The sequence below is a fragment of the Lepisma saccharinum genome, chromosome 13 (assembly GCF_977018435.1).
Source record: "Lepisma saccharinum chromosome 13, izLepSacc3.1, whole genome shotgun sequence".
NCBI classification, from domain to species: Eukaryota; Metazoa; Arthropoda; class Insecta; order Zygentoma; family Lepismatidae; genus Lepisma; species Lepisma saccharinum.
This window is the reverse complement of record NC_139241.1, coordinates 67,370,834-67,383,716: the sequence shown is the minus strand read 5'-3', so window position 1 is coordinate 67,383,716 and position 12,883 is coordinate 67,370,834. Positions and strand designations below refer to the sequence as shown.

Sequence of the window (12,883 nt, the reverse complement as noted above, 5' to 3'; positions counted from 1 at the left end):
TACGGATGCTATTTTTGTTTGTTACACAGACTTGAACATTTCATCGGAGGCCAACAATTGAATTAACTCGAGAACATTTTTGAGCAATGCTTTTCTACGACTTTCGACGTGGATTATCTCAACAACAGTGCATCGATCAACTCACTTCGACTTTAGGCGATGAAGCACCAACTAAAAACACTGTATATCAGTGGTTTAGTGAATTCAATCGTGGCCGTCGTTCGCTCATGGACGAATCTAAAGAAGGCCGTCCGAAATCGGTTGTTTTGCCAGAAAACTGATGCTGTGCAAGAACTGATAATGCAAGATCGCCATGTGACACATCGTGAGATTGAGGCATCCCTGGGCATTAGTATGACTAGCATAAGATATTGCATGAACATTTACCCGTGAAGAAGATTTGTTCACGTTCGATCCCGCATAATTTGACAATCGCTCAAAAAAAGGCTCGTGTCGATTGGTGCAAACAAACACTCACAAAATACAATTGTGGTGCTTCAAAAGCCATGTATAACATCTACACAGGTGACGAATCTTGGATCTATGCATATGAGCCCGAAAGCAAACAGCAGTCGACGGTGTGGGTGTTCCAAGATGAGCCAAACCCAACAAAAGTTGTTCGTGCAAGAAGCACTTCGAAGCAAATGGTCGCCTGTTTTTTGGGGGAAAATGGTCATGTGGCTACAGTGCCACTAGAGAATCGTAGAACCGTCAATTCTGAATGGTACACAACCATTTGTTTGCCAGAAGCCTTTGGGGAAATCAGAAAAAACAACCAGCAACGCAGGATCATTCTTCACCATGACAATGAAAGTTGTCACACATCGGTCCAAACAACCCAGTTTCAATGAAAACATTGAATTGAATGGTCATCCGCCGTATAACCCTGATTTAGCACCCAATGATTTCTTTTTGTTCCCGTACGTGAAGAATAAGCTACGTGGTCAACGATTTTCGACGCCAGAAGTGATTGATTCATTCAAAATGCATGTTTTCGAGATACCTCAATCGGAATGGACAAAGTGCTCTATGAGAAACAACAAAACCATTTTCAATGATACATATTTTTTTCTTCTTGTTATTCCGGATACATAAATAGTAAATATGGTATTTTTTTTGGAATGGCCGAGTTCTTGTGGCAAAGACTGTAAAACTTATATGTAGTATTTGGATGGTTTTTACATATTTGTCTGCATTAACCCTTAAACATGTTGAGAGAATTTTGAAGGGGAATGAAATGAAATTTTTTTCAAGGTTTGTAATAAAAAATTAAATTTCACTAATAGGATACCTAAGTTTTGTATAGCACTCAAAACATCAGCTTGAGTTTCATATATATAAGTTTATTTTGTTGGGCACTATTAATGTGTGATTTTAAAGTATAATTAGTGAGAATGGAAACTAAAGAATGGTTTCTATAGAAAGCATTTTGAAGTAAAACTACAACATTAGCATTTTTTTTTAGATCAAGGTTTTATTTTCAGGTCATCAACTTTTGAGCCCTTGTCATATATTTTGGTGATTAGTGTGAAAGTTTACATAGAAAAGATAAATTGTTGAACATTTTTAGAGTACCGCAGTATGTAGAAATTATTTTAATAAGGTGTTTTGTTTCTTGCACGTTAGTGAGGAGACTACTTTCAAAATGGCAAATGCAATTGAGAGATGCATTACAATGAATGTAAGAACAAGAAGAAGGCAAAGCACAAAGATTTGGTGGATGAAAATAGATAAGGAAGTCGCTTACCTACTGTGTGTAAATGAGGAATTATATTGAATTTTTTATTTTAGAAGATAATATATGAATAAAAAATTGTGTGCAATTTTACTGACTGGCCGTACCTGTTTACTAAGTCCAAAAAATTAATAAAAAGTCTCCGGTACAAGGATATGAAAATAAAACATTTAAAATGTGTATTGATTAATAATCAAAATATTACACATGTGAGAGGATATCATGCAAGAATCCACGTCATTGGCAACTGTGTATTTGAAAATAGCATGAGTACTTTTCCATTATTAGCATGTTACAGAGGTTACATAACAATTTTCATTATTTTTTTGTTGGCATCAAATGAAGTTCTCCCCTTGTGGCTTGAAGTGGGTGTGGAGTTGGGCCTCTCTTGATCACTGCTGAAGATGAGGGGTGACATGATGAGCATCATGATCAATTTATTTTTTGTACAAAGCTGGGTTAACATGGAAAAAACTCTAGTTCTCTGCTGGTGGTGGTTGAATCTAGGTTCCTTGAATGGTACTAATTAGGGCATCTGAACTAATTAAAGCAGTTGAGGAACTGTTTTTCTTGAACATGCCTCCTTGGATGTCCCATACCTGGAAGAAAGAAATTCACAATTATGTGTCATTTTATACATAATTAAAGATTGAAATTCAGAAATGTGAATTTTTGAAAATGTCTTAATGTTGAATTGTAAATTATTACTCTTTTAAGGAAGAAATTTGTTTTTGTTTATGCCCTTCCCCTTTTACTTTTTAAATAAACATACACAATGCAAAGACATTAAGGTAGAGGGAATGAGCATAAAAATGACTTTTTTTCTTCAATGTAATGAACTTTTCTTTTTTGCTAGAAACTTAATGTGACAGGCTATAGTTTTTTCAATGTCATTTAAGTTATTTTCTTACAAAATATGAAAACATATTTTGTATTGTAGTCACACACACTGCCGGCTTGTAATGAATACATTGACTTTCAATGGAATCGTTACAAGGTGGCAGTGTCCATGACTAAAGCTGCCAAGTTGGTAGTTTAAAATGACATTTTGAGGACAGGGTTAATATATAACTAGGGCTTTGAAGTCTGACAAAATTTTGATGATTAGGTTGATGCATTACCCTGTAACCCCAAAATTGATTTTTTTTTTTATCTTTCAGTGGTAAATTGATTGGGTACAAAAATGGATTTAAAAAGTAAGAGCCCATTCACCACTTGCCAGAGTGGTCCTTGCACAATACATTACTATTACAAAACAAAATGAGAATGACAGCAAAGTGAATTTCACTTTTTATAACAAGTTTCACATAACCTGTACTTAAAACAACTGACATTAAAGAACTTTTTTTTTTTCAAATACTCAGCATTTCGTAGTATATACACAACTCTAAAAATACTTATTTACATTTAACAATTTCCACTCTTTTATCAAAAAACCTACACAAATCAGTGATATCAACATTTCTATCAAGCTACATGGAAACTTTGATATTTTACCAAAATATACAAACTTTAGAAACACATTATCAATCCACAATTCAGAATATCTCTTCTTCTTAGAATTATCAGTCTTAGTTGTTTCTTCCATTTCTAAAGATCTCTCTGTTCGTCGTCACTATCATGCCTCTTTTTCCTTTTCTCTGCTTTTCATTTTTCTTCCTCTTCTTCCAACATTCTTCAGGTAGAGAAACTAATAGTCTGCCAAAACTATTTGTATTTTCTCTTATCCTTAACGTATTTTCTTTTCGTTTCCGGTTGTCCATTAGTATATTTTCTTCACTATGAGACTTTCTTCTATTCTTTCCTGACTCCTTTCTTTCACGCTCATCAGATGAATGCATTGCTCTTTTCTTGTTTCATCTTTTTCATACTTGTCTGATCTTTCTGCGCTGATATTCTTAAGATTTGTTACTTTTTCTTCATTTTCTTTACTTTCCTTTTACTGATCAGAGTCATTTCCGGTATCGCCATGTCTACAGTTATACATTATTTAACTTTAGGGCACAGATAATTTTTCTGAGATTTTCCATGAAAATGTTCTTCTTTACTTATTACTTCATGAGATTGCTGTATTCCGAGTGACTCATCTTCAACTTGTTGCCTTTTCATTCCCAACACGCACACTCGATCCTCTATGAGCCTGTACTTTCCAATCTGTCTCTTTTTGTTCATTTTCTATATGCACTTGTACTTGACCAGAATTATCATCTGTCTTTTCGTTGTTCTCACGGACCTCATTACAATAATCTTTTACTTCATCTATCACGGCGTCAAATTGACATGATACTTTATTTTCCTTTATAATGTCCTCCATTTCTTCTATCCTAGTGATTTCCACTTTCAAAATGCCTAGTCTTCCCTCCATCTTGTCATTTATTTTCTGCATGGAAGCATTTATTATTTCCTTGAGTTCCAATTTATGCTGTTCCTGTTTCTGATCCAATTTTCTTTATAAGTCTTCCTGCACGAGCCTATCTTTTTCCTCTTTCTGTCTCCGTTCTAACCTATCTTGTTCCATTTTCTCGTATAATCCCATTTCAATCTATCCTGTTCCTTATTTTCTTCCCATTTCAGCCTATCTTGTTCCTTATTTTCTTCCCATTTTAGGCATAAGTTCTCCTGCGCTAGCCTACTCTGTTCCATAAATGACAAAATTGAATTCAAGACATCATTTTCCTTTCCCCGACCAACGTCAACTTGACAACCAAATTCGTCACTTTCTTTCAAACCACCCTGTTCTTTTTCCGTTATTTTTACTCCAACGGCAGGTTCTTTCTCAACTCGATTCTTGCATCGTTCACAGAAAAAGTCTTTACCAATGTCAGTTTCGTGTTCTTTCTACTCTTCCTCACTTATTCCTATACAGTTTTTCTGCAGCTATTGTTTGCAACCCAAACATTCTATCCCTCCATCTACATTCAACAATCTTCCACAACAATCCAATATTTCCTCCCACCCCACTTCGGGTGCGAAGTCCTTTTCAGACGGAGTCTTTCCTTTTCGGTCTGTAGAAAGAGATAACTTGCAACAATGTGAGCGAATGATGATTTGTTGAAATAGATGGCAATATGCAAAAACCTTTAAATACTGTTTTCATTATGCATTTTATGGGCCCCGGTGCTTTAGTTTTCAGCATCACATGATGTCAGAAATGTAATAGTTGAAAAAGTACTGCATTTCACCTAAATTGAGGCTAAAATTCTCTTCAGAAAGAAATTTATGAAAACAAAAGAAGCCTTCTTTGTGACTTAGAGGAAATATCTTGAACTAATTCGGATATCGAATTTGCAAAATTACACCAGAGAGAAAATCTGTAGCAACAGTTTTCAAAGTTCTTTGAAAAATAGTTTAATGTAGAACAACCACCAGCCACACAATGTTCCAAAAATGTTTTTATGATGGCACTTTTTGCAAAACTTGCTTCATACTCAGCTACAGGTGTCAGTAATGCAAATGTTTTCTACCATGGGATAAATCTCTGCAATTTGAAATTGATAAACATGATGAACATTTCAAGTTCTCCTTGAACAGTTTAGAATCTAAAAGTTGGCAACAGTGACTGCAATACTCATGTATCTGGAGACCAGAATGAGCGTTTGATGTAGATGGGTCTTGGAAGCTTGCAAGGCCTACCAGTCACCCGTGGGCTTTCGATGTTTGACGGTTCAAACTCAGGGGTACAGCTGTTACTTGTTGACTCGCCAGTTGGGAGGAGGAGGAAAGCCTGGCTTATCAACTATGCAGTAAACAAATCAGGCTGAAGTTCACACACCTATTCAGCATGCAAGTTTTAAAAACTAAGCCTGATTTTGAACATCAAGGCAAAAAGGCAAAATGGTGATATGAACAATGATTGAAAAGGTTACAGAAGGCACAACGAATTAAATTATGTGCTAATGTATTTGTTTAATGCAGAAAATGATGCACCCTTATTGTTAAAGGAACAACTGGAAATGTAAAACAGGGTGGCTACTCTAGGACCATGATAAAATTCAAGTATAATTCCCGGTTTTCAAGGCGAACTTTCCAAAAAATCAAGCAGATGTTTTCTCTATTTCAACCTTACATATTACCTACCGCCTCTCAACATTCACACACAAATATCGTAATTGTATAAATGATCTATATGATTCCAACATCCAAAAATTCTAATTCAATTAAATGGTATACGTAATATAATTGAAATATTTAATTTAAGGTGCTGAGTTTCTATTTACAATCAAAAGTGCAACCACGAATTTTTGTCTGGGGGGGACAAGTACAAGGATAAATGTACTAATACTACTACTAATAATAATAGTGTTAATAATAATGTTATTATAACATTGTTAATATTGTTATTATTATTGATTTGCTTTATTTTACTTCACTTCTTGTGCCACTTTTGGATAATTTGTGAAGATGGGGATGAGTGATATGATGAAATTGATGAATGGACACTCACAATTATCCATGCCCAAGCCGGGATTCGAACCCTGGACCAACACTATTATTATTATTAGTAATAGTAGTAGTAGTAGTATCAAAGATGTTATCCTCGTAAATTATACAAAAAGGGGGAGAAGTTGGTGCTAAAGCTCTTGTGTTCGAACAAATGATTTGAATCATTTTTTCAACACGTTCCATTTCATATTAATAATGGATAACAAGTACACAAACTATTTTTGAAAGACAGAAAATGCTTGATAAATGCATTCCAAATATAATTTTTTTACATTAACATGTATAACTTTCATGCACGATATATGTTTCACACATGTGCAACATGGATCGACGTGGACACTAAATTGTGTACGTATTCAGTTTCTTTACTACATATTATATACAACATATATTATTTAAATACATTACACAACCAATTCATCCATCTCACAATAAACCAACAACAAAAATTACATAAATTGTCTTCCAAATCTGCACGCTCCTTTTCCTCCAAACAATTGTTCATGCATTTAAAACAAAATCAACTAAGACAAGTCTTATTTCTCTGTCTGGTAATTTACAATACAATACATTACAGAAAACAACCATATATTGCGAGCGAAGCGACCGAGAAAATTTTTGGATCCAATTTTTTGCAAGCTGAAATCAATAATGATTTAATAGGGTGCAAATAATTTCACGAGACACAAATGCATTCTCTCTTTTACAACGTTTGTGCCTCCCCGATGGTGTAGTGATAACATCATCACCTTGCGATCAAGGGGTCTCGGGTTCGATACCCAGTGGAAGCACATGGCTCAGTGGTTCGGATCCCACTTTAAACTGTAGGTCCAGTCCCATCCCGATCACCCTTTCTGTGCATAAAGTGGACTTAAAACCACAAATCAATCAATCAATTTTACAACTTTTTTCATTTAGATCGCATGGCAGCCAGGAACGACTCCCGCCGCCCTCTAGCTATGGTTATGAACTTCATAAGACCAAGAAAAGTAGGAGTTGCAAGCGAAGCGAGCAAAAAAAATAATTACAAAAGTATTTTTATTTGCCTAAAATTTGAAGTTGTGGGCGGTAATTGCCCACTGCAGGTTCACTTGGCTGTCAATGTTTGCCCCCCTAGAATTCGTTTCCGTCCAAGGCTGGGGAGCAATGCCCTCCTCCCCCCCCTTCCCCTGTGGTTGCGCAACTGTTTACAATTTCACATAATCAGACTCAAAATATATCTACAAACACAAGTCTCAGATGTTACGAGATGTACTAATCTACAAAAATTTGTTAATTGTCAAACTCAAGATATCTTGCAATAATCTTTCATCTGTCAGATTGTTCTGGAAAGGACAGTAACAAAGTAAATGGACTGAGAGAAGCTCAACTTTGAAAAACTTGCCTCAGGGCATTTATAAATACATGTATAATTTGAGTAGGATTTGGATTAATAAAAGTTGTAATTTTTCACGTCTACGGAGAAAAATTCAAGTAGAATTCACGCATAATTCTCAGAGCCAATAATTCACGCATAATTCCCGGAATTCAAGGAATTTCCGGTGAGTAGCCACCCTGTAAAATATATTAGCAGAGTTAAGTATGAAAGCTATTGCATACATGCTATGCAATACCTTGACTGACATGACTTCTGTTCCTCTTCACAAGGTTGCCTCACCAGTTTCTTAGTATTGAGCCCACCACCTCCTTACCTTGCATGGAATGCCATATGTTTCAAGGAAATAAAGTTTAATTTCTTCCTCACTGTCCGAAACTCTGAGAAAAAAATGTATTGGCTGCTGAAAAAAAACAAAAGGAATTTGAGATTACACACAGTGAAATTATTTTTGGATTATCAACATAGCTCTATGATTTATGGTTGTCTTTTATTAAAAAAAATGAAATTATACCAATATAAAGTTTGGAAAAATGAAACATAAATTTTGAGCATCCATTGGTATGCTGTAACCCAAATTAAAGGTGTAACAACTTTGTGCAATTATAGATAGCATCAACCAAACACTACATCAGCTTCATACATAGGGTATAGCATTTAAAAAGCATATAGTTCTAGCTTTAGCAAACATTATCATAAAAAAAATGGGCAAGGGTAGCTTTTGACTATGGCAGAGGGCTAATTTCACACAAAAACCTACAACAATTACTAAGTACATTTGAAAGGTCCATTTCATTTTATTATTGTAGTATGCATGTTCTCTATATTTTCAATTAATATAACACACTACAATTGTAAAATTTTCACCTGGGACAAGGTTTGCATGCTTAAAACAACTTAGTGCTGGAGATTCATCCCAGAGAATGTGGAAAATTTAAAATTTACAAAGAATGTTTTTAAAATGAACATTTTTGTGTTGTATTTAGTTTGTGGAGATGATGTTGATTGTTGATTTGGTGTTTTAAGTCCACTTTGTGTACAGTAAGGCTAATCCGGACTGGATATACAGTTTAAAGTGGGATCCGAACCACTATGTGCCTCCACCGGGTATCGAACCTGGGACCCCTTGATTACAAGGCTACAACGCTACCACTGCACCATCAGGGAGGCCAGTTTGTGGAGATGTGTCATCGAAGTAACTGATATTATTTATCATATCATGCTGCTGTTGATGACAGTAATTTTACGTTTAGGTAAGGTTAGGAGTGTTGTTAATGCTATTAGAACATCCAATGTTACATGTGCTCTTCGCACATGTGGTCTAAGGCATCATGCTTTGGGCTCCGGCTACATGTGCAGGGTTGAGTACTGGGAGGGAGCGTAACAACTTTTTCTGAGATTTCAGCCTGATATGGGACCAGAAACCACCCACCATCATGAGGAAATTGGGAAGCTACGAATGAGTAGTGTAACCGGTCCTGGAAACCTATGACAATGACTGGGGGTTCGTCATGCTGACCATAACTGGTTGGGTGATTTCCCAACTAGACAGGTTTTCGAAACTGAAAATGGATTCTTTCATGTTTTTTATAACCCTATAATGCTTTAAATATTTGAAACATAAATTCTTTACACACACAGAGAGAGAGAGAGAGAGAGAGACAGGGACAGGGAGAGATACATCTACTAAAGTGTTAAAATGGTGATATTTTGCAGGCTCAACATAAGAAGTGAGAAAATGTAACATGCTCTTTGCCCTCAGCAATGCCAAATCAGTAACTTTTCAACAAAAATTGCATCACCAACTAATTTCCATCTACTCCTCTTTCGCATCATGAATTCTACAATCTGTAATTCCATAATATTTCAAATTATATTTTCATGAATAATATCACAAAGGTCAAAACTACTGATTTAGCTAGATATTGACCCATTGAAATGCAGCCTAGTGATAAATTAGCATTTTTAAAAGAACTGGTACTTCATTAAAAATTTACACTATCTGGCCTCCAGATCTCCTTAGGCAGATTTTGTACATTTTTTACTGAATGGAAAACTAATTATTTTATAAAGATACAATATGTTTTCATAATTATGTACAAATACATTTAACATAAAAATAGTTAAAACCCGTGGTGTACAAGCCCGTGAGTGCCAGTGCCTACCTACCATCTGCCGGCCTCACTCCCACCAGAGATCATTGAACCAGTTACAACGTGACATGTGGTCACCACAGAAAACCCCCTACTAATTGTTGTAGGTGTCATGATTGGGATACGCTACTCATTTGTAGCTCTCTCCAGAATTTCATTCTTTAAAGTCGGCAGGCCTACTCAGTGTGCAGGTTTTAAAATGAAGCTGATTGTGAACACCAAGGCAATATTAAGGAAGTTAAAAAGCTACAGTAGACATAACAAATTTAATTTATTTTACATATACATGGCTTTATTTGTTGTTATTGTAGTATACCTAGTCATATCATAAATTCTGTAACAAACTTTAGACAGGGATGGCAACACTGGTTGGCAAGATAACCCCGCAATGTTGGATCAAACAACATCCAGTATCATTGTTTGTTTAGCTGTGGTAGCAGAAAGGTGAATTTCAGTGCGAGTCGAATAGAGTGGGGTGTATACGAGAACCATGTGGCAGTGGCAGTAATCGCACTGCACAAAGGTTGAAAATCACCATCGGACAATTTCAACACCCTGAAAAAGCTGAATACCAGCAGGATGTTCGTGCATCGGACCGTCAACAGATACTGTGACACAGGGGCAATTGAGGACCGCCCCAGGAAAGGTAGACCTCGCAGCGTGAGAAGCCAGAAGCTTGTGAAAGCAGTGGCAGCGCGGATTCAACGAAATCCTGTCAGGAAACAAGCAGTTATGGTTCGAGAGCTGAACATTTCAAAAATGTTGATGTCGTGTGTGTTCCGAAGTGACCTAGGACTCCGCGCTTATCACTCCACAGCTTAAGGTCCAGAGGGAGCAGAAAACAAAAATACTCCTTCAGCATTATGCAAATGGTGGACACAGGATGATCCTTTTCATGGATGAAAAAATCTTCACGATTGAAGAGTGTTACAATCGTCAAAACGACCGTGTTTATGCCTCGACATCCCAGGAAGCTCATGAAAACACGCCACGGATTGTCAGAGGACATCATCCTGCCTTAGTGATGGTTTGGTGGGGGTTTTGAACAATGGCACAACTGATCTTCTCTTTTGTGAACATGGTGTGAAAACATCTGCAAAAGTGTACCAAGCGACAGTGTTGGAGCAACTTGTGAAATTGTTGACCCGCACCATGTTCAACAATGAGCTGTGGAGCTTCCAGCAGGACTCGGCACCAGCGCACAAGACAAAGACCACACAGGAGTGGCTTCAGAGGAATGTGCCTGATTTCATTGCTCCGGCTGATTGGCCCACCAGCAGCCCCAACCTCAGCCCATTGGACTACAGATTGTGGTCCATTTTGGAGGGCATGGTCTGTAGGAAGAGGCATCCAAACCTTGCAAGTCTCAAGCGTTCTCTTGTGAAGGCAATGGCGGACTTTCCCCTCGAGACCTTCCGTGCTGCAATCGATGACTGGCCTCAGAGACTTCGGGCCTGTGTGAAGGCCAGAGGTGGCCATTTTGAACAGTGATTGGTGCTCTATGTTGGCAAGGTCTGCACCTTTGTAACATCCAAATATTAATACATTAGCTTGCTCACCGTGTCCGTAGTTCATTATTAACGTTGTAACAGCATTTATTATATGACAAGGTACATGTTCTCCATATTTTAAATTAATATGATACACTACAATTGTAAAAATTTCACCTGGGACAAGCTTTGCATGCTTAGAGTGGGTGTCAAATCTCCTGCATATGGCCTTGAATGGCTTAACAGCACCAGCGAATCACAGACGTTCAGCGTTGCCATGCTCTCGTTGACAAGGCATTTTGCTCAACCACGCTGCCTATTTTCAGTGTGAGATTTCGACATGGCACCGCTGCAGTGCGCTGCTATTGGCTATCGCCATATGCAGGAGATTTGACGTGCACTCTAAAAGAACTTACAGTGCTGGTGATAATCCATACATCCATGAGAATGTGAAAATTCTAATTGTTTACAAAGAATGTTTTTAATATGAACATTTTTGTGATGTTATTAGTTTGTGGAGATGTGTTATTGAAGTAATAGATATTATTTATAAAGTCATGCTGCTGTTGATGACAGTAATTTTACATTTATGTAAGGTTAGTAGTGTTGTTAATGCTATTGAACAACCAATGATACATGTGTCCACGCAAGGATAATTGTTTGTGTGAGTGCAGCATGTTTGACATATTATGGTTTTCAAATCTCAATAATTGATTTTATATTACGTAAAACATTGAAATTGTCACTTGAGGGAGTACAGCATTCATCGGCAGCCAACACTTTAAATATTTATAACATACATTGATATTTTAAATAATTACTAATGTGTTAAAATGATAATAATCAGGCTTAACTTATTAAGTAAGAAAATGTAACTTGCAGAATCGTAAAACCTAACTATGAAAATGCTGGGACAGTGCTTACATTATCAGCCATGATTGCAACCATGTTCCTTGCTCAGTATGGCCAACTCACTAAGATTTCAACCCAAATTGAGGCACCAACTAATTTCTGTCCACTCCTCTTTTGCATCATTAAATCAGTAATAGTAGAAAAGCGCGACATCTGGTAGCCATCCATTCTTACCATATCTTAATACATCATTTCGTGTCCAAGTTATAGAACGTGCCTCATGAGAGACGAAACACATTATTAGTATTTACTTTTGTTGTGACAACTATTCTACATACCTTGTTTAATTACAATATAACAGGTGAATTCCAGTGTTGCCACATTCTGACGGCACAATTTTCATTCACGAGAGGCGCAATTCCCCCTTTTCTCTCAATTCCCCCCTTCCTCTAAAGATGAAGACGAATTACGTGGCAGGAGCAAATTTGACGCTTATTCTTACTGCTGACACGTGCATGGTAGGTTTCCCTTACAGTCGGGACGCGCTAGCAACCGGCGTGGAACCAAGCACTCCGACGACCCGCTATTGCCGGATTGACCTCCTTCAGAATTTTCCCGAGCCCATAGAAACACGTGTAGGATTAAACATCTGGTTAAACAGTCAACAACGGAACACTTCCATTGTTCTCATTCCGACTCTATTCATATTTGAAGGAACAACGTTAATATGCGGAGAGCTTTTGGCTGAGTGAAGTGAGTTTTTCTTAATATTCAGTCCGATTTATGTATTGAATACTTTTGTGCGTGAGCGGGCGTTCGTGTGTGTGTTTGTAAG

The 12,883-nt window shown here is 37.0% G+C and overlaps 1 long non-coding RNA gene across 1 annotated transcript; it reads right to left on the bottom strand.

Annotated features, from left to right (window-relative positions):
- Positions 1-1,508: 1,508 nt before the first annotated feature.
- LOC145997019 (uncharacterized) lies at positions 1,509-12,306 on the bottom strand. Its single transcript, XR_014442847.1, has 3 exons — positions 12,121-12,306; positions 7,792-7,956; positions 1,509-2,334 (listed from the first exon to the last, which is right to left on the bottom strand). It is a non-coding gene; the product is annotated as an uncharacterized LOC145997019 (long non-coding RNA).
- Between the last annotated feature and the right edge of the window lie 577 nt (positions 12,307-12,883).